General features: G+C 52.1%; 1 protein-coding gene across 5 annotated transcripts in view; it reads right to left on the reverse strand.

The window, feature by feature from the left end:
• PTPRE (protein tyrosine phosphatase receptor type E) overlaps positions 1–22,667 on the reverse strand; it is a 136,924-nt gene that overhangs the window by 71,666 nt on the left and 42,591 nt on the right. For 2 of the 5 annotated variants that reach the window (XM_079137284.1, XM_079137286.1), the window contains exon 2: positions 4,323–4,345. The exons of the other annotated variants lie outside the window; for them this stretch is intronic. The gene's annotated coding sequence lies outside the window, so the exon portion shown is untranslated. The remainder of the gene's footprint in view (positions 1–4,322; positions 4,346–22,667) is intronic. 5 annotated transcript variants of the gene reach the window in all.

Here is a 22,667-nt window from a genome sequence, read left to right on the forward strand (position 1 = left end):
TCACCTTTGGCTCCTGGCTGTCTGACAACCCCGCAGGCCCAAAGAGACAGTTCCTCTCGCCATCCCCCACGCATGACTGGCCGAGCCGTGGTGGATTAGAAATGGCTTCCTGAAACAGAAACCCCAGATTTCCTGCACAAGTTGGACAAAGTCAGCTGAAATGCTTGCCAAAGATTCATTTAATGAAGGCTTCTTGATAATATTCTTTAGTCGAATTTTTGGATACCTTAGAAATTATAAACAAGCATGACATAAAATTCAAAGTAACCAGAAAGTCCCCCTTTACCTCTTGTCCTGCTGGGATGATGCTGGGGCGCCATCCTGGCCTTGGAGAATCCATGTTTCCTCGTGAACTGAAAAGGATTTCTAGAAGAATCCCAGCTCTGACCTGGGTCTGCTGTCAGCGCAGTGAGGAGACTGGCGTTTAAAAGGGGAATCTGTGTTCCCATTTCTTCCAAGTGGAAACTGTGGCCGTGAGCCTCCAGGCCTCCTCCCTATGACAAATGATTCCCCACTGGAGACTCCTCGAGAAGCATGTGGAATCTTTCCCAGCGGGTGGAAACAGAGACGCACGAGGGATTCATCTGCAGGTCACCTCATTTCCCAAGGTGCTTTTTTGACCTGCCGCCTTTCTGGGGGGAGTCAGGGGGCGAAGTTTCCCGCTGTTGGGAGAAGCTCGGTTGCTCAGAGGGGACGCCCCGGGGCTCCTGGAACCTACAGAAGGGGGTGTCCTCACTTCCTGCGCTAGGCAGCAGCTTTCTTGCTCCTGCAACCTGAAGGCCAGCCCAGGGCACGTGCATCCTGTCCTGCCACCTGGAGCCCATCTCCCCAGCTGCACAGCCAAAGAGCCAGCTGGCCACTCACAGGCCCCTTCAGAATGTTACTGGGCCCGAGAACTTCGTTTTATTTATTTTTATTTTTCATTTTTTAAATTTGTTTTTTATTTATACAGGCTGCATTTTGATTCATTGTACACAAATGTGGTACAACTTTTCATTTCTATAGTTGTGCATGATGTAGATTCATACCATTCATGTAATCATACAGGCACATAGGGGTCGTGATATCTGTCTCATTCTGCCATCTTTCATACCCCTGCCCCCTCCCCTCTCATGTCCCTCTATGTAATCTAAAGTTCCTCTGCAATGGAATATTATTCAGCCATAAATAAGAACCAAATTATGGTATTTGCAGGTAAATGGATGGAGTTGGAGAATGTCAAGCTAAGTGTAATAAGCCAATCCCCCAAACCAAAGGCCGAATGTTTTCCCTGCTAAGTGGATGATGATACATAATGGGGGTCGGGGGGTGGGGGGATAAGAATGGAGGAACTTTAGATTACATAGAGGGAACTTCACTGTAAAAACTACAGATTCTTTTTTTTTTTTTTTCCTGCCACAGTAGCCATTCACACCAACACCAAGAAAGCAAACTGTCCAGACAGAGAAAGTTCACAGGTATCAAAAGTGACAGAGGAGGAAGCACAGAGCACAGAAGGGCAGCTCGAGGGTGACTGTCCCAGGTAAACTGCAAAGTGAAAACTCACTGCTGCCTCACACTTATGCTTTGATTTAGTTGTCTTTTGTTCCTTTGGTGTGTCCGTGAACCACAGTGAAATGGTCAAGTTACAATACCATTCAATGTTACCTACTAGAGGACACCCTTAGGTACAAAATTATAAGACCCCAAAGAGTTTGGAGGAAATATTTAAACTTCAACTGTGTGTCTTTCATAAAGTTATTAGTTCTTAAATTCCATTGCATTAAAACCCGAGCCACTAAAACCCACAGAGTTGTGCGCATGCTCTGGTCAAAAGAAACTTGGTCCACTTGAAAACCGACGTGAGCTGGTGGCCCTGGTGCTGCCACGTATCTATAGTTACGTGCGAAAAAGAAAAAGGGAAACAAAACTCAAGAATGGGGCTCGGCTAAAAAAGACTCCTCCTAATTCAGTTCAACAAGGAAAACATTTGATCCATTTTTTGAAAACCAGATATTAATATAAAGGTTTTTAATGAAAAAAATCAGGGATTATTTCTCTCAAGGGGTCACTGTTTGATATCCACAATAGGATGGACACATACACAGCAGCCCAGGTGAATCCCTCCTTTAAGAGTTGAAAAGAGTCTGTAATCCCAGCAGCTCGGGAGGCTAAGGAAGGAGGATAGAGAGTTCAAAGCCAGCCTCGGCAAAACCAAGGCACTAAGCAACCCTCTCTAAAAAAAAAATACAAAATAGGTCTGGGGATGTGGTTCAGTGGTGTGGTGTGAGTTCAATCCCTAACCCACCCCAAAACAGCTGTCTTAGTCTGTGATGATGTTAATAATTAGATGTCATGATCGGAGGCTGATTCCTGTGGTGGCACATTCACTCAGCAAGGGTCTACCTGGCTCCTGATTTGTGAAGTCTCCAACCTCAGGGGGCCGCACTGCCCTGCCCAGCCCAATGTGGACTCTCTATGCAGTTCTCACTGACTCAAAAGTAAGTTTCCACTCCCACAAGCTAGAAATATGCTCCCTTCTATTAACTGAAATCCCGAAGCACTGGGACATCTCAAGTGTTTAGTAATAGAAATTCAACAGGCTAAGAGACCAGGCAGACTGTCCACCCAGCAACCCAGCGGCTGGTTACAGATGAAGGCAGCCTGAGGTACAGCAGGCAGGAGGCCCAAGCTTCAATACCAGCTCCTCATGCCAAAGAGAAAGATTCCCAACATCGGAAGCAGTTTTAATCCAGGAACTCAGTAGTTCCCTAAGCAGAACTGAAACAGAGGCCAGGAATGAGAAGGAGGAGAGAAGGTGCTGCCCAGTGCTGCTCTGGCTACTGTGTGTCCCTGATGGAACCAGGAGGCACCGGGAGCCAGCTCCTGGACGGGGGTGCACCTGGGCAGGGCCCCAAGCCTCACCCTCTAGTTGGGTTGAGGCAGTGCTAGGGAGGAAGTGAGCCCAGCAAGCACCTATCTCAGGCTCTCTCGGCTGGAGAGCTGCTGACTCACTGCCCAGCAGCAGGTCCCCTGCCCGGGTGGAAGGCTCCAGGAGTGAGGGTCAATCAGTGCCAAGGACTTGCTTGTGACAAGTCAGACTCTGCCCCCTGGATTTCAGAAGGATAGGAATTTGTGGGGTCTGATCCTCAAACATTTCATTCCAGCCCGGGAGGCACATTCACAAAGCACTTGGATCCACTGCTTTTGAGGAGTGTCACATTTAACATGCAGCTAGCCGTTATGGGCCAGCCGACACCTCTGGCTTAGGTCTCTGTGACACGGGGACTTCAGGCTTCTTGTAATCTTTGATCCCACCATCGATATTTACCCCCCTAGAGTCTGCCACTCCGAGCGGATGACACCCAGTAATGGTACCACGGTTACCAACGATGGGAACGAAACCAGGTTAGTAGGTAGCTTTTCTCTAGCTCAATAAATGGTTCGTTATTCTTAGAATTTCTTACTGAAGTAAGGAGAAATATCCAGACAACCAAAATGCTTTTGGTGACACCAGGAATAACCACAAACACTCTTGCCCAGATGGAACGGTGCAGTAAAGGCCTCTGCCTAGAAGAGGGGACAGCCAGGACAAAGGGGCTGACCCATTGACCTTAAAATAATTCTGGAGCACAGCAAAGTCTCAAATCAGGTTATCTGTTTAGGAAATAAAGCTTCCCAGTTGCCAAGGTCACGGAGCTAGGGGTCGAGGGCTCCACGTGCCCCTTGCACATGCTGCAGGCACTCAGAGTTCCTTCCCTCGCTTTCTGTAGGAAACGGACCGGCATTAAGTTGATTAAACAGATCATAAAACAGCCATGGTGTTGAAAGTTTTCTCTTTCTAAAGACATCAAAGCCTTGGAATTTTGCTGTGGCCTGGTCCCCAAAAGGCATAAAATGTGTGACAGTGACACGTTTTTTACCAAGCGTGCAATCCAGAAAAGCTCCTTTTCAGCAGTTTTCCCCACAGCAGATCAATTTAAGAAGCAATTACCACCAGTGCAATTATGCACCTCCATGCGCCCTAATAGGCGTCAAATGTGTGCCCCCGAGATAAGGGGGGCCTTTGAAAGTAACGGCGAGTCAGAGAAAGGAAGGCACGTAGAAATGGTGTTCCCAACAATACAGCTCAGGATACCGAGCAGCTGAGCCATAGTCAAAAAGAGACGCGACAACAAGTGTGAGAGAGCCCGCTGGCCCACGGCGAGGCGAGGCGAGAAGGTCACCCGCTGACCACATGGCCCTCCTCCTCAGGGAAACGAACCCAACAGTCAAATCCCGCACTGTCGCTCAGCCAGTTAACTGTACAACAGAAATAATTTTTAAAAATGTTTTGTACTCACCAAGGGAAAACGGGGGCTATAGTCTGAAAAAGAAAGAGAAGAAACAGCGTCAGTGTCCTGTGGGCTCCAGACACGTCTCTGTCCGCAGTCAGTGTCCTGTGGGCTCCAGACACGTCTCTGTCCGCAGTCAGTGTCCTGTGGGCTCCAGACACGTCTCTGTCCGCAGTCAGTGTCTTGTGGGCTCCAGACACGTCTCTGTCCGCAGCGCTAGCTCATTGGCCGGCGCTGGCTTCCCGGTTCACAGTGAATGGAAACCTCGGGGTCTCAATGGTAACCCGTCCTTGCTGCGATCATGGGCTTTAGACAGTCCACGGAGTAAGATCCCGACGAGAACCCAAGAGCTTGGTGTCGAGCCCTGAGACGCCTAGTGTGCTACCTTGCCCCTGGGGGATGGCCTTGTAAGCCCAGGCTGGGGCACCCTGCCCATGCCACAGTACCACCTGACCACTCACTTTGCTTGCATGTTATTTAAATTTTTTAATTAAGGAAAAAGATTTTTAAAAATATGATTTAAAGGGGGGGGGGATAACAGAATGAATCAAAAACTATTACCCTAGGTAAAGGTATGATTACACAAATGGTATGCCTCTACTTCATGAACAAGCAGAGAAACAAGATGTATCCCATTTGTTTACAATAAAAAGTTTAAAGTGTACAATTCAAACAGTTTTTTAGTATATTCACAAAATCTACCACCATCACTATGATCTCATATTAGAACATTTTTATCACCCAAAAGTAAGACTCACACCCCTTGGCTCCCAGCTCTGTCCTTCCACCTGGGGGAAGGTGGCATCCAGCTGCTTTCCATCTCTACGGATTTGCCTGTTCTGGACAATCCCCCGAAATGGGCTCGCTCAACACGTGACCTTGGTCAACTGGCGCCTCTCACTGAGCCTTATGTTTCCCAGGTCCGTCCGTGATGCAGATTGTGCCAGCACTTTATGGGAACCTGATCTTTTGTTCCCACATTTTTTTTATCTGCTCCTCAGTTGGTGGACACAGTGCTCATGTTCCTGTGTGAGTGACTGTCCCAGGGCTAGTGGTCCCATCTGCTGTGGGTGGAGACCGTGCTCGGATGTGACTGCACACTTGCACTGATGAGGGTTGGAATCCTGTTTTGACTGTTGCTGTTTTAAAGTAGCTAAAGCAGGACATGATGTTTCCCACCAAAACAGACTGCTTGTTATCTTAGTCCTGGCAAAGGACGGCTATTTTAAACCAAATACAATCAAGACTCTACAGTACAAACTATAACAGTTTGTTATAAATCACTGTATTGTTAAATTAAAAACTGACTCATGAAATAGGTTTGAAGCCAAAGAAGCAGAAGAAATAGCTCTGGTTCCTAAGCAATTTTAAATCTGCTTGTGCAAATCTGTAGCTAACATTAACCTTAATGGTGGAAGACTGATTACTTCCTCCTCCAATAAGAAGAACAAAGCAAAGATATCTGCTCTCACCACTCATATTTATCATCTTGCTGGAAATCTTAGCCAGTACAATAAGATAAGAAAAAGAAATAGGAATTAGAAGGGAAAAAGAATAAGACCTTATTACAAATGATGTGATAGTCTGTGTAGAAAATAAGGTGCCACTACTAGGAAAGAAGCTTCTATGAGGAAAGCTATATAAAACAATAGGGAGACCATCTGTTGAATAACTCGTGAGGTCACGGAGGTGCTGTGAAGCCCCACATATCGTAACGCCCACTAGTGGGGTAGAGGGGCACTCAGTACTGGGCAGGAGGTGGTCAATGGGGTTGCTGGGGACAGCTGAACTGTTTTTTTGTAGTGACTTATTACAAGAGTTCACCCCTCTTACTTCCCAGAAAGACCCAGGGAAGATGCTGGAAAGTGCAACTTGTGTTTGCCTGGGGCCAAGAAAGGAGAGAAGCCAGGTGGGGACACTGCCATCACTGTCTCTGGAGGGTTAATACAGATTTCAATACTATCCTTCAGTGCAGCGCTGAGTCATTCCCACGTAAAATCAACCCAGGGTATGCAGCAGGCAGAGGCAGCAGGCTTAAGTCGAACCTCAGGGGAAAGGCCAGCCTCGCATGAGTTCAAGAGGGCATTTTGTTAACAACTGCATGAATAAATGAATGAAGCAATGGATGAAGCCCCAAACACAGAAAATTAAAAGCCTAACTTTGACATAGTTGTTTTTTTTTTTTTTTTTTTTTTTTTTAAAACAAAGAACATACTGGACAATGGAATTGCAAATAGATTATGTATTCTGTTTGTTTGTTTGTGGTCACGCAGATCTCATGAAATTGCAGCTTCAGTTTCTCTAAGAACAGGAGTAGAGCAAGCCCGAGACCACCTGCTCCCTGAAGTACACCTCTCCCAAGACCCTGGTGCCAGTGGTCACTGGTACTGAGTAAAGTGTTTGAGAACGTGGAAGAAGCCCATGAGAGAAATGGGTTGGGGAGGTGGCTCATGAGGGCGGCCCAAGGCGCGGGGTGGGGCAGGGTCTGCACAGCGTCCTTGCCCAAGCCCGAAGCTTCCTGCCATTCCCTGAAGGGCAGTATCCTCCAGAAGGGGAAGGAGGCTGAGCTTCATGGTGCCCAAGGAGTGCCCGGGGAGTGTGCTGTGCCACACCTGCTCAGTGTCTCAGCAGGCGAGGAGACCACTGTTAAGACGAGGACGCTGAGGCTGAGCGAGCTTCAGAGTGCACAGGCTGCAGAGTGAGGAGGAACGGCAGGGATGGGTGCCCAGTCCACCCTGCTGGACCTCTGGGGAAACCCCACACAGCCTCTCACCTTGGCTTGCTCGGGGTAGGGTGGTCTCCCTGCCCCCCAGTGAGGTGGTAATCCCACCAGGCAGGGCTCCCTTCCTCCTCCCTGCGTTCTTAGTGTCTGGGTCCTGCTGATGGGGAGAAGGGAACATTTTATTGAGGGTGACAATGACATTAGATCATTCATTCCTTAAAATCTCTTCCAATTTAGGGAGATGCCACTGGGTTCTCTGCTCCAGAAACACCTGGAAAGATGGCTGGCACATTCTTCCTGTAGGTAGCAGTGGGTCTTGGGGAGTGGCCTGCTCTGCAGAGGCCTGGGGCAGCCTGGTCCCTGAGCTGCAGCTGGGCAGGTGGGTTCCCAGAGTGCACAGCTGCTGCTGCCCTGCTTCCAGGAACTGAGTGGGGAGGAAGCCCAGCCCACTCCGTTAAGTGGCTGTGACAACCAGGAACAGGGGAAGTCCACCCACGGAAGGCAGGAGGCGAGCGGGTTTGGGAGAGGAGGCAGGAGCTCCTGAAGGAAGTGGCCAGAGCTGGGCTCAGCCTGACGGCTCACAGGACATGGAAAGACAGCCAGTGCAGCGAGAGTGAGCTTGAACACTGCGAAGGAGAGGGCAGACCTGTGGTCTTCAGAGTCAGCCCGCCGGAACAGTCCCGTCGAAGGGAAGCGTCAGCTATTTCTGAGATGGACAGAACGGGCCCATCTTTCCAAACTCAGACAAGGCAAGATGTCTCTGGTGCACACCCATGGCTAAAAGCATGACCAGCATCCGAGCGGGCAGCCTGGCCGTCGCCCAGCACCTTGTGTGTCTGCAAGCCTCTCTTGTGGCTCGGATGCATGTTTCCATTTTACTTAAAAACGTGTACAAACACATTTCTACATGTGTAACAGGCCTAAATAGGAACTCATTAATGATGGATTAGAACTTTTCTAAAGCCCGGTCACACGTGATGATACTTCATGTAGTTAATGGGAACAAGGACTTTGCAGAAGGTCTGTGGTCAGTGGTCGCACCCCAGGCTGCGTTCCTCCATCCTGGCTGCACTCTCTTGGGCTCCCCGGCCCTCCAACGACAGTGGGCTGATGAGTGAGTCAGAGCACTGGGCCCCACAGCGTCCACTGCCACTCACTCAGACCTGCAACCCCAAGCACAGTGAATGCCATTTGAATTTAGGTGGACTGGCCCTCGATCAGGGAAACTGCTTCAAGTGAGATGGCAGCAGAGACACCATCACATGGCCACGTGCCGTGGCCGGCGGGGCCAGCAAGGGCCTGCTGGTGGTCTCTGCATCCTCTCAGAAGGCCTCGCTCCACCGCCAGGGGTTCAGAGGAGGAGGGAAGTGCACCACGCTTCTGAATCATCCAGGCTGTGGAGTCTCTCGCTCTCGCCCTCTGCCAAGTCGCACGGTTTCCTTGTTTACCTTCCAAGCATCAGCAAAGCTGTTAATTTCTCCAAGGCAGAAAAGAAAGGCTGGAAGGAGCTGCAGCCCGGCTGGAGAGCCTCCTCGACATGGAGGAGTCTGGCAGAACCGTCTGTGCCTGCCCAGGACCTCGAGCCACCTTGAAAGGGGGCGAAATCTTCAGAACTAATGGTGCAAAGGCAGGAAAGAGGGTATCCGCTTCCTCAACCATGCATTCTGTCAAACAGACAGCAAGAGTCCTAAATATTTGGTGACTTTTAGGAAATATTCATGGCAGGTGCTCAACAAAGAGCCAAGCAACAGGCCCCTGAGTGCACCCCCACCCCAAGGACACACAGGGCGCTTCTCTAGCTACTCCCCGGCAGGAGCGCCTTCTTTGGATTCAGAAACAGTGAGAGGGATTCATTCTCGCAAGTGCAAATGTCTGCTGGTTTCCATACTGTTGTGTGGGTCTGCACCCTTGCCGTCACTGTGGAATCTAGGAGCATGGTGACTTGAACCTGTTCTCTTCCAAGGCGCAGGGTCTGCTCCAGCCCCAGAGGGCGCCTCACTGACTTTCTCACCTCTTGGTGCAGGGCGTACACAATTCTCTGATAGTGGCAGTCATTGTCAGGTTTTCCAAACACATCTTTGTCCCACGGGGCTCCAGCATGGGATGGTGTGAACAGCTGAGTCAGGGACAACTCCTTGGAGAGGAACACCACAGAGCAGGGTCCATACCAGATGCCCAGCTAAGCACACACAGGGAGCACTGAGCCCTCGCAATACTCCCAGGAGGAATCTGTTCTAGATCGCCTGGTAGACCAGGAAACCGAACCCAGAGAGATAAAGTCATTTGCAGCAGTGTCCATGGAAGAGTGCCATGGGACCCAGGATGCCCAGCCTCTCTGCCTTCCGGAGCCCTCAGGAAACAGAACCAGCTGCACTAGGCTCCTATGTGTGCCATTTGTGCATGTCGCCCTGGGCTGCCCCTGGGGAGCCCGGCAGGACCCTCTGCCACAGCACATTCCACCAGGGCATGGTTCCAGGATCCCAGCCCAGCTTCTCCAACCCTTCTCGACCTCATCGTCCGTCGTCCGTCCACTGAGAGCTCGGGGTAGACCTCCTGTGGGTGTGTCACCTCCCTAGGCGCTGCCCTCCATGCTGACTGGGCTTGGGGCCCCGCAGGGGGTTCTGAGCCTCATGGAACCATCGCAGGATGGAGGAGAAGGCAGGCTCCTGAGGTGCGCCTTGAGCCAGGCCCCCACCAGCCCACCTCAGAGGGACCAAAGGACCAAAGAGGGCCCACGTCCCCCAAATCACAGCCTCTGTCCCCACCACCCCAAGACACTCTTTCCGACCCACATCCTAAGTCCAGTCCTGTCTCCAGGAATCCGATGCCCTCTGTCCAAGGCCAGCTCTGCCTTGTTTTCTTGGCCTTGGGAATCAGGCCAGTGCACCAGCCTCTCCTCATGTCGGGAGGGCGGGGGGCAGACTTCACATCATCCCTCAAAAACTTCCAAGAAGAAAGGGGCATTGTTGGAAATGTTCTAGAACTGTCGAAAACACGGAACAGCAACTTTCGAGTCACGTTCCCTTCGCCCCTGCCATTGTCCGCAGTGGAAAGTCCTGGAGCAATCCCGGGAGTCCTCCCCTCACCACAGCTGGGCTTCTTCAGCCACGCCATTGCACGGGGCCCACCTTGTCCAGCCCAGGCCCCCTGTGAGCCCCCGACACGCCTGGCCTGAGTGGCACACCTGCTTCACTGGCTGTCCTCTTACCAAGTGGGGTCCCAGTCCCAGGTGCAGCCCACAGGCCTCTTGCTGCTGGCCAGGGCTCTGCTCTCCACCCACGGGCCTATGGGATGCCGTGCGGAGCTCAGCCATGTTGTAAAGTAGTGCTGGCCTCCCCAGGACCTGGGGCCTGGTCTGTAGGACCAGAGTGGGGTGTGGATCCCAGGTCTTCCTGGCATGGTGCTGGAGGCCCTCCTCTCCTCGGGCAGGAGCAGGGCTTTCCACCTAAAGTCATCCAACATTAGCATCCTTTTCCAGTTGGCATAAAAAAATAAAAGCAATGGACACAGTTTGATGATCCACTTCTCTGCAGTGACACCCTTGCTACGTGTTACCTGGAGGGAAACAGACAGGAACTACTGGTGGACTCTGGCAGGCCCGTTGCCTCAGGCGGCTTCTCAGCTCGCACCTGTGGACACTCGCGCCTGGAGATTGATTGCACAGTGCACTCACAGAGCCCCCTTTTCTAACGAACCTGGAGAGAAGCTTCCCAGGGGCGGAGAATACTGCTCTTTTCCAGGAGAGGTGTCCATCCCCTTTGCTGAACCAGTGAGGGAATTCCATGGTGTTCAGAAGGAATGCCAAAGAACACCGTGGCTCCCGACCTTCTGCTGCCCTACCAAGTCCAAGGACCGTTCTCATCTTCCAGGTGCTTCTCTAAATTCATGTTAATCTCAGGTTGGTGCTGGAGACTGGGTGGAATGGGCTGCGGTAGAGTATGCAGAGGCTGCAATGCCTGGCCCTCAAAACACAAAGGTCTCCACCAGTCGACTGCAGGAGGAGAGAAGCCTGGAGAATAAGCTGGATCAGGGTGTGAGTGAAGACCCTACCCGAGAACTGCCTCCTTGCTTGCCTATGCCAGAGCCTTGGTCACACCATACCTGACAGTGTTTCTACCCAGCAGAGAAACACTGCGTTCTCTCTCTCTCTCTCTCTTACTCCTCTGGGTTCAGACTGTAGAAGGTACCCAGGACAGGCTGGCTGGTGCTAATAGTAATTGAACACTAAATTTGTTTCAAAAGACATTTTTCTTGAGTTAATTCATGTTCATCAACCTCAGAGAAAATGATTTATCGCTAATATTCAGACATAAGAAGCCAATGTTGGCGAGTTTTCCTTTTTAGAGTGTCAGTTTGAAATGCACCTGCCTTTCCCCAGCTGACTCTAGGTATGTGACTAGGCTACCAATGCTGTGTGGGTGGCTGGTGACTCTCTTGGCAGTGACCAGCAACAAGCCTGCAGAGCCACAGGACACAGCAAGGGTGATGACCATGTGGCATTCCTCAGAGGGCCTTCCACGGACCCAGGAGGAAAGCAAATGCACACGCTGCCTCATTTAAAAACGCAACTGTGGGCTGGGGAGATAGCTCAGTCGGTAGAGTGCTAGCCTCGTAAGCACAAGGCTGTTCATTAAAACGCTGGTTACTGCAGATCCTCTACGCCTGGCAGAGGAGCACCTCGCTAGTAGAAGTAAGGGCGGTTTTACTGTGAAACCAACCAGCGACTCTTCGTGATGCAGGAGAGCATTCTTGATGACCAAGCCAGTGTGGCTGAGACAGGCCCTGAGAGCACGCCCTCTGCCTTGCTCTTCAGAGCGTGCGTGCTGCTGGCAAGGGCCTTGGGCCACAGAGCCCGCAGCGACCCTCCAGCACCCCCAGCATCCTCCCTGGCTTCTTGGTGCTGCACCCGGATTGCCCAAGCCTGCCGGTTCTACTCACACCCACCCGGCCCTCGACGTCTCGGCCCGCCCTCCAGGCTACGCCTGACAGACGGCAGGAGCAAGGGGTCCACCAGACACACATGCCACGGCTGGCGTGGTGCCTTCTACCCAGGAGCTGCATGCTGAGGACTCTTTGCGACCTAACCCTTCTGTGCACACACCAGCAGCTCGGAAATCTCAGTGGATGAGTGGATAAAGATGCTGAGCCCGCCACTTGACACTGACTGAGCATCTACTGTGAGCCAGGCATGTGCCGAGGGCTGCAGGTTTAGAGCTTAGAAGAAAATCCATGCACAGAACCCCAAGGCCTCTGCCCTGAAAGAAGTCCAAAGACAAGCCTCAATGCAGACTTCTGGAATGCAGGGGCGCGTGTTGGATCACGGCAGGCCCAGGAGCTGTGAGGGACAGAAGCAGCAGCTTCTGAGCTGGCCTGGCCCAAGTTCGAGCATCCTTCTCCAGAATGAGTCCAAGGAGACCACCCAGACCCAGGCAAGGGAGCCGAGAGTCCCAGGCATTCCAGAGGTGGCAGGGCACCGATCCCTTCCCCTAGCTTCCGTTTCTGGTTTCAGGTACCTGCAGCCCCCACAGTCCAAAACACGGAATGGAAAATTCCAGAGATAAACAACTCAAATGACTTTCATTACAGAATATCGTTACAAATGTTCTATTTTATTATTAGCTATTGCTAATCTCTTACTGCGTGTAATTTATAAATTAAATTTAATTACACGTATATAGGAAAAGGAAAAAGCAGAGCAGATACAAAGCTCAGGCGTTATCTGAGCTTGCAGGCACCCCTGGCGGCCCTGGAAAGTGCCCTTGGAGGATGAGGGGGCCTCCTGCAGTTTGAATCTCTGACTTTGGAACGAGCCCATTCAGCTTTCTGAGCCTAAGTTTCTTCATCCACGAAACAGGGATGATAACACTTATTCCTAATGAAGTCCATGGCTGACACCAGTAAATCACCGGCCAGATCTGGAATGTGGGTGGGAAGGGCCTCGTGCTTCCAGGGCATCTGGAGTTAGGGTGAAGCCATGAGCAGGCTGCAGAGGCTGGCAATCCTGGATGTGTGGCCCTCTGCTCTCCACCAGGAAAGTGGCCTGGGAGGCTGCAGAGGGGAACAAAAGACAGGAGCGGGCTGGGTGTGGACTGTGGATCCCTGACCAGTCAGCAGCCATGCCTGTGGTCCAGGTGAGAGGTGCGCTCCAGGGCTGTCGGCAGCAGGGGTAGGGCTGGGGCTACCACTGAACAGGCCACGCCCATGTGCCTGGAGGCATGTGGGGAAGGAACCAGGGGACCTCAGGTTGGCCCAGGGACATGGGTAAGGTGTGCTCTATTCTCAGGGCCCTCGGAGAGTGACCTGCATGGTAGCCCTCACAGACATGCAGGGGACGCTACTCAGAGACCACACAAATACACCGGTGCCATGAGAAAAGGGAGAGCGTTCGCAAAGGACCATTCCTTCGGGGGATGTGACTCCCACAGTAGCAGAGGACCTCGTTACAAACTTGTAAGGAAGATTTTGAAAATGTGGGAACACCTAAGTTGATCTGCCCATCAACCAGTTTTGTCAAACATCCTCAAACATTTGGTGTAACGATCGCTCCTGTCCATAAGGCGGATATGACCCCTTTGAACTCGCTCCTTGAAGGGAACAGACGACAGTCCAGCTTTAAAGCAAACAAGAAGAGCAGAGGACACCATGGCTCTGAACTGCATTGTCTTACAGAGGAAAAGCTAAGCACCGCTCTTTAAAACAGAGTTTGTAATAAAAGGTAAGCTTTTGGGGAACTCATAAATCACCCAGCTCCTGGCAAATCCGTCTTTAGGCTTGACACGCATTGCTGAGGACAAGCACCTATTTTTCCCCGTCGCTGAAAAAGTTCTGTGAACCCGTAGTGAATCCATCCTCCACGGGAAAGAACACTGCAGCATTCATTTGACAACAAAAACAGCATTATCACAAAAATATGCAGCGTTCCATTCTGGAACAATCTACCGCAACAAAAGTGTAATGTTTGGCCGAGTTCTGTTCTGTCTACCTACAAAGGCCAACTCTCCCCTTCCACCGCCAGGCAGCGCCTCTCGAAGGCTCTCGGAAAACAGCTTTCTTTACACCTCAAGCCTCCCCTCCCCTTGGAACGCACGTGCCCGAGCTGCTCGGTGCGCAGTGGGATCGGCCCCAAGCCTTGGCAGAGTGGAGGTGTCAGAGGCCAGAGCAGCGTGGGCTCCTGTGAGCCTGCAATACATACCCACAGATGGTTTTTCTGGAATCCATCGTTGAGGGAAGGAGATAGAAGCAGTATGTGTCCCTGAGCCAGGCCCTGCCCGCTGATGCAGTGGAAGGCTGGGTGTCCTCGGACAGGTCCTTTGACCTCTCTGTGCTTCAATGTCCTCTACACGTGATATATCCCTCATGGCTTCACAGTGATGAGACAGTGAGATAATGTGTGGATACACCTGGGAGCTGGGTGGAGTAAGGCCCAGGTGAAGACAGAAAGGTCGCTGCTGACCCCTGGTGTGGCGGTGGGTAGGGTCTGTGCTCGGGGACAGAGGCATCCCCGTGCTGCCTAATAACCACATTTACTGAGGATGGTGTTAGATACCTCACATTTGGGACTCCACTTGATCTCATGGTGACACGCCTGAGGCCCCAAGGTCCATAACGTAAGAGGTTCCAGCTAGATCTGCTCAAGGGCCACGATCTGAGGCAAGTCCCCAACATTAAGACCATCCCCAATTTTGGCCCCAGGCTCAGGAATCCCTTCCTGGGGGACATGCAGTATGGAGGAGCAGCCTGCGGGCACTGACCGGGGGGAAGGGCCTGGACCCAGTTGGTGGGAGAAGGACATGGGCCACGCTTCCTTACCCTCGGGGTAAAGCAGCACAGCACCCTCAGGAAGCCAGCGCTTGGTGTGACGTGTCCCTGAGGAGCACACGGACTGCCCTTGGCCCACCCAACCCCAAGCTCATGGAAAGTCCACAAGCAAATCCAAGGGCTCCCTGCAGACCAGGCTGCATCACCAAAATGTGGGAAAGCTGCACGAGTCCTAGTTGGCCTGAGACTGAGGGCCACCTCTCGGCCCACAGGAGGGCTGAGCGGCAACCTGGCCTTCTGGCGGGGATGTTGGCCACTGGAACTGGAAGTGCCTTGGGTCCAACCAACCTCCTTCTGCTGACACTCCACGCCAGTCTCAGGCGTTCCCCTGGGGACCACGGGAAGGGCCATGTCCCCCTCACCAGCAGTTTTGCTTTCAAGGTCTCAGCTACCCACGCTCATCCATGGTCCAAAAATATTAAATAAAATGACCCAGAAATAAACAATTCACCAGCTCTAAATTCCCCAGCGTTCTGGGTAGTGTGATTCACGTCCCTCACGGTCCCAGCAGGGACGTGACTCACACCCTGGTCCAGCGCACCCACGCTGTGTACAGCAGCCGCCGCGCGCTCTGCAGCTGTCTCCTGAGCAGACTGTCTCCGCGAGCAGGCAGCCGCAGGTGGCAGCGCTGCGTTCGAGTGGCCCTTGTTTAAATCCACATCCAGCCCAAAGCCCATCGTGGTGCTGGGAATTTGAGCCGAGTTGGTTGCGAGCGTTGTCCCGTGTCAATACTCGTTAGTGTGGGTGACCTCTTAGGGTGCCCACTTTATAAGTGAAGCTTCATCACAAACCTCTCCCTAACCCAAGTCTGTGACGAGAACAGTGTCCACCCAGGTTCCCCCGAACTCTGCCTTGGGCGAGACTCCTGTGCCCACGGGGCCTTAGGTTGGTGTGAACTTCTGAGTGAACCACCGGCCATTGACGCCAGCCCCCTTAGGGTGGTGCGTACACCCCACAAGAGAAGGTCATGTTCATGTCAAGACCACTTAACATGCAGCTCAGCATGGCTCCCAACAGGACGAGGCCTAGGACAGGACAGTGACACCCCCAGGTTCTGTGACAGGGGACAGGATAAGGACCCTGGTGGATTTTACTACCTCAATTAATTCTAAGGACACAGCCCCCGATAAATTCACCTGGGGGGATGGTTTATTTTTAAAATGCCTACTCATTTACAACCTTCAAAATAAAATGAAATGACCCTTCCCCAATAAACAATTCTGTGGATGTGAAAAGAAATTTCATCCACCTAAAATCTTCAGTAAGTGGGGGGGGATCTCAGGCCATCTTTTGCGTGAGTGCAGCTATAATGGTCCCGGGGCCTCACTAGTAAGCCCAGCTTGCTGCAGGGGTGACAGAACGGGCGAAGCCACCAGTGCCAGTTTGGAGAGTGGAGAGCTCTGCAGGCCGTTCACAGCGTCAGTCCACTGTGGCCCTCCCGAGTATTAGTGGATTGGCAGATGTTTATCGAATACCAGTCACGTTGGGGTCTGATCAGGGGCGTTAGGCCACATGAACACATGGAACAGATGAGTTATCAGTGGTGGGAGGGGAGATCTGCCAGGGGAACTCAGGGGAGCTGAGCTGGGCTTGGAGGACAGGCGTCAGCCTGCGGGGTAAAGAACGGGAGGAGGAGCTTGGTCCTGAAGCTCTGCTTCCCACTAACTGCGAGTACAGACCTGTCACCTGCAAAGCTGTAATGACAATGACCAGACCCTCACTGCCCGCCTACTGGATGGGCTGGCTCCTGAGGGTTAGCATGGTCTGGGAAGCCAGAGGCAGCTCAGTCCCAAAAGCCTTTGCAGGACAGGGTCCCCAGCTTCCCCCAGCTCCTCCTCTTCCCGCATGCAGGCGGGATACCACACACGCAGGTTTAAATTCCTCTACGAAACGACAAATAACTCCAATTCAACATTCTGAACGCTGGGCTCGAGGTTGCACATAGATCCAAATTCTGGAATTTCTGGGCAGGAAGAGAGGAGAAGACACCCTCACATGCCCACTGCCAGCATCCCTGAAAGGTTCCTGGCCACCAGCCCCTTGGAGCAAGGCCGAGCTGCTGGCGTGGAGCACCAGGACTGTGCCAACAGCCCCTGCGCTCCGGTCACCAAGGGCGGCCTAAGCTGCTGCAGGTGCAGGCTTCAGAGCAGCCCTGGGAGCCAGGCGGCCTGCTCTCCCTGAGCCGCGTGCGGCCGTGGAGGCCCCTCATCTGCAGACTTGTCCTTCGTGTTTGCAGTACGAGACGTCCACTACAGAGGCCAGAAGCAGAAGTGAGCTCCAATCCGGAGTCCAGGCACTGGCCACCCTTGCGGATCACAGAATCAAGTCCCGGAGGAGCGTTTCAGTGACAGGACTGATGAGTGCCCGCTGTGGATTGCAGAAGGAGGTTCCTCCGTGTGTTGGGGGGTCATCATTGCAAACCCCACCAGGTTTAAAACGTACCATTGTCTTGGCCTGGAGCACCAGGAAAGTGTTTATGTTTCCTGAAAAACTGGGATCATTCCTTGAATCAGACCAGAACAGTACCTGCCATCGTGTTTCCCGTCTGCCCGTCGGCCAGCACGCTCAGGGCCCAGCGAGGCACAATCACCATCTCTTCTCATCCTCAGGGGCAGGGAGCTGGCGTTCGCCCAACACCACGGCAAGGCGCTTTGCAGAACGGGCTTTAGTCTACTGCTCTCACCTCAGCCGTTGTCTTCATCACGTCCTCACCAAGCACAGTCAAACATGGAAGAAGCCAGAAGCCCGGCCGCTTGGTCTGCCAGAGGTGCCGGCAGCACCCCGCCCGCCTTCCCCTGAAGCGCGAGCCATCCCGGGCACTGCCGCTTCCTTCCACAGCAAGCCTCAAGACCTTCTTGGGGTGAAAAACAAACCACTAAGAAATAACAGCCAGCAGGAGGAAGGCAGAGGCCGCTTCCTGCCCTGGGCCCGGCCAGTGACCCAGGACGTTGGAGGCACGACGGTGAGCTTGGGGGATGGACACGCTCTCACTGGGTCGTGCTGGGCCTGACGGCAGTGGCTTTGACAACACACTTTCTGACGTCGGGTCTCTTATGGTGACTGTCACATAAGATGACTTCTGAACCACCCCCCACTCCTCCCAAGCCCAGGAGTGACTTCTGCTCTTCCCTGCCCCCATGTTCTACTCAAGCCCAGAGTGCACACGGCACGAGTGTTCAGAGAACTTCCTTGACTTTTTGGTTCAAGAAACCCAGGGACCCCACTTGACAGACATGGCAAAGTCCATACCACTGATGTGCACAGCCTTCTGAACACAGGCTGGAGAGACGGGCGCCACTGGAGTCAGGCCCTGGGAAAACCGACAGGGAACAACTCCCTCTCTCTCTCTCACACACACAACAGCAACCTGGGAGCCAACAAAGTCAGGTGATTTAGGTTCATCAGAAAGCCATGCAATGCCTCACACACAGTAGGCTTAGTAAACAAAGAAATACCTTAGGGCTGGGGATGTAGCTCCGTGGGGAAGCACCTGCCTAGCATGCATGAGGCCCTGGTTTATCCCCAGCACCAAGAAAAAGAAAATGAAAAAAAAAAAAGAAAGAAAAGAAATACCTTGATGTCCTCTATTATTCCATTTGTATGAAGTTCAGAAACAAGCAAAATTAATACATGGTGAGAGAAGTGGAGAGAGTGGTCACCTGGGAGCAAGGGAAGGCGGGGCTGGAAGGCAGCAACAGGAGCTCAGGGTGTGACACGCACATGCCTTGGTTTGGGTGCTAGTTATATGGCTAGCCTCACTGTGAAAATTCAAAGTTTTGTGTACTTATGACTTACTTTTATAAATAAGTTGTATTATAATAAAATTTATGGCAAATTAGTCTGACCTATACTTTTGGATTATAGCCAGTATTTTTACTCTGCATGAATAAGCCAATAAATTAATTAGTTTAATTTGTCTCAGATGAATGGACAGAGAAAATGTGGTATAGATACACAATGGAGTATTACTCAGCCATAAGAAGAATGAAATTATGGCATTGGCCAGTAAATGGTTGAAACTGGAGATTAGCATGCTTAGTGAAATAGGCCAGACCCAAAAAGTCAAAGGTCAAATGTTTTCTCTGAAATACAGAAGCTAGTCCAAACTTGGGGGGTGGGAGGGGTGGGTGAGAGAGAGAGAGAGAGAGAGGAAGGAAAAAGTGGGGTGGGGAGGGGTAGGATTTCCATCAAAAAGAAGAAAGACCAGTGGAGGAGATGAAGGGGACTGATGGACAGGGAGAAGGGGCAGGACCTAACTTTCCTACGTACATATATGAATATACCACAGTGAATCTCACCTTCATGCACATCCACAAGAGACTAATTAAAAAAAAAAAAAAAAACTGAAGGTAAATAAGAGGCCTGAAGGATAGAAGAAAACAGTCATACTGACTTTGCCCTGGACCATGTGTTCCTTGGCCATCCAAAATGTGATTTCGTATAGGGCAAGCCTTTTTGCTTTATCTGAAAATAATTTTCTGATTTTTTAACCCAATTTTTTTTCAAATGGAATCAGGAATTGCGCACATCTTTTCATGGCGTGACCCTACAGATGAACTTGGGCTCCTCTCACAGCATGACAGGATGCGTGGTCACGGTGGACGTGGGCCCGTGCACACTCTGATCCATCCTGTGCGAGTGGAGGGAGGCTGGCCAGGCAACCACACCCTTCTAGCCCCGAGTTCTCCATCTGCACCAGGAGAGACGTTCACCTTCACCTTGAGGAGGTGGCTGACCAACTCACGCGACTTTGCCTGGGGGCCGTCCCACTTTTAGTGCTAAAACCCCCCATGCTGGGAAAACCCCAGTCCCCGGCAACTTGGGTGCTGGTCAACTGAAGTCAGAGGGATACACCACGTGATGCCTCCTGGGCACCTGCTTTGGTGTCTGGCGCCTGTCACAGGCTCAGTCGGCGAGGCTTCTGTCATGTCAGAGAGTTTCCCTGTATGTGTGTTTTGGCTGTAGTATCTGTCAACACCTGAGAAAATCCCTGGGTCCCAGCTCTCCTTCAGCTTCCTGGCCCACTTTAAAGATAAATGACAGATAACTGTCAGCAACTGCTAACAGAACGTGTGCCCGGAGGCTCCACACACCTGCAGGGGAGTAGACGCTGGCTTCAGGGGTAGCAGCTCCTGGAGACAGGACCCCTGCCAACCCGGGGTGTGGCATCTGGCCTCTGAGCTTCTAGTACCCTCCAGAGTGAAATGAGGATAAGAATGCCCGTCCTCTTAGGAAGATGGGGGTCCACTCTCACCCGCTCATTCCCTGCACAGTGAGGTCGACGGGGCCACCTGCAGACCACTGGGGGGGACCAGCGACTTGGCAAAGGCATTAAGGTGCCCCAGGGGGAGGTGAAGGGGCTAGTGTAGCCAGAGCTAGGAAGACACACTGTCCAGGCATCCCAGGTGTCCTCTGGTCTGGTGTCCAGCTGCAGGACCTGGTGAGAGACTGTGGGACCCTGACGGGGAGGGTTTGACCCTGTGCAGTAGAAGCTGGGCAGACTGAAGGGGATGGCTCTGGACCCCTCAGAGCCTGGAGGGGTCCCCACACTTAGCTCACATCAAACCGGTTTTATTTCCTAATTTCTGGCCTAAAATTCGCGTACATGTAGGCTTCTATATAAATTATAACAGGAATTTAAAAAATCATTTGTATAACAGTAAAAGGAACACAAAGGGAAATCCTGCTTTCTTCCTATGAAGGAAACAGACACCTGCTCAGAAGCTGGCTCTCTGCTAACACCTGGGAAGGACCGAGAGCCGATGACAACACAAGCCCTGCTCCTGGGGGACGGATGTGCACAATCCCTGCTCCCCCCCCCCACATTTCCAGAGGGATGTAAATCAATTTAAGTACTGAAAATAGCCACAGAAAGGGAAAAAAGGATCGAGCTCTATTAGTTACCATGGGAATTACTAATTGAAGCACTTCTTTTGTCTTTTAAACACCCTTGCCATTCTTGTGACATTTAAAATGATAAAATTAAGGGAGCAGCCTCTATTTCCTGCCATTTGATAATTATACAAATATCTTTATGGAAGTTCGAGTTAAAGACTTCTTTTTTTTTTTTTTTTTTTTTTTCAGAATAAAACCCACTTCTTGCAGGGTGACATACTTCTTAAGGAATCGACCTCAGGCAGAACCGTAGAGGTCAAGTGCAGGCTCCTTAGAGTTTTGAGAAACTGGGGAAAAGACATTGAGGGCCAATACTTTTACAGTTTTTCAGTGGGAAGATGGAAGAATGGCCAGGCAGATGCTCCCCTAGTTCAGGGAGAGAGCAGTTCCTGCAACATCCAGAAAGCTGTGACCTTCCAGCAGAACCTTGACATCCGGGAGCTGCAAATGGCCCAAGTTCCAAAGAACATGCAACCAACGGTGAGCGCTCGCTAAGAAGGAAACTCTGTGGTGTCTGCTGATACAGAGACCTTTCCATAAAAAAAATTACTTAAACAGCATTTACACCCAAAGTACCATTCCCAAATGCCATCCATGTGCGCCCCAGTGAGGAGACTTGACAGCACCTAATGCCAGCACCTTTGGAACATGCAATGGCATACTGGGCGGCAGGGCTACTGATTAAGGGGAGAGTCTTTCCCCGAAACTCAGCATTGTCAAGAGCTGGAAGGCAGGCGTGAGGAGCTCCATCATTCTGAGACTGCTAGAAAGGGCAGGTACAGAGAGCACGTAGCGAGGGGGAAGGGTCCCCTGGCAGAGGACTAGGTGAAGGATGCGATCACCTGGTTCAACCACCAGTGCCACCAGCTTGCTGGGAGTGGACGCCCCAGGAAAGAGCCTGGACAGCATCGGGGCTGGTGTTGACCCTGACACTTGCTTTAAGAAAGTAAAATTGAGCACTTGCCAGAGGATGAAAGGCACAGAGCTCCAGCACAAGGTGGGGCGTCCTCCAGAGAGGGGGGCAGTCTTCAGCCCAGGCAGCTCTGAGGACAGCGCCCCAGCTGCCACTATCCAGGCAGACTCCTTCCTCTGGGCAGAACTTCTGCCCCTGGGCCCAGGGCCATTCAGGAAGCAAGAATGAGTGGTCTGGCTTCAGGGCTAGTGAGCCGCCACCTCCGACCACTAGAGACCATCCTAGTCAGGTGGCTCCTGCACCTGCATGCAGGTGTGTGCACCCCCACGGGCACATATGCACACACTGTGCTGCCTCGGGTGGGGTCAGCAAGAAGATGGACTGCTGCAGGGATTCTCTGCCGCTCAGGGCTGGTGGGACTTCTGTCCACCTTGGATTCCTCCATGTGGGTCTGTCCTCCAAGTGGTACAAAGAGTACTCATTTAAAAAGCATTTATGAGCACCTACTGTGTGCTCTGAAGACACCAGAATGGGCCAGCTCAGAAGCTGGCTAGGAGCACGTTGACATATGAGCAAAGTGCACCTTGGCCCGGCCAGTAGTCTCTCTGTAGGAAGGCTCCCTGTAGGACGTGACCTTGGCTGAGGTCTGAAGAGGCGTGGAGAACATCTCAGACGCTTCTGCCTTCAGGAGCTCGTGGCATGGACAGCGGCCCACGTTCCAGCAGCCTCTGCTGTGTCTGCTCACTCCAGCCTCTCCCCCAGGGGGGAAGGAAAAGGAAGGTCACCTTCATGGCCACTTGCCTCCAGGAGCCCAATTGCTGTCCCACTGGCTGTCCTCCATGGATTCCTTTGCAGATGCACCCCTTTTCCACAACTCAGCCAATGCTTCTCAGCCTGGCACCCCCAATGGAGGCTTTTGCCTCTGCATAGGAATTCGAGGACACCCCATCTTGGCATAGCCAAAGCCCCAGCCTAGCCCCCCATCTCCCAGCTGGCTCCAGTTCAC

This window comes from Sciurus vulgaris, assembly GCF_902686455.1.
Source record: "Sciurus vulgaris genome assembly, chromosome: 4".
Classification (NCBI taxonomy): domain Eukaryota; kingdom Metazoa; phylum Chordata; class Mammalia; order Rodentia; family Sciuridae; genus Sciurus; species Sciurus vulgaris.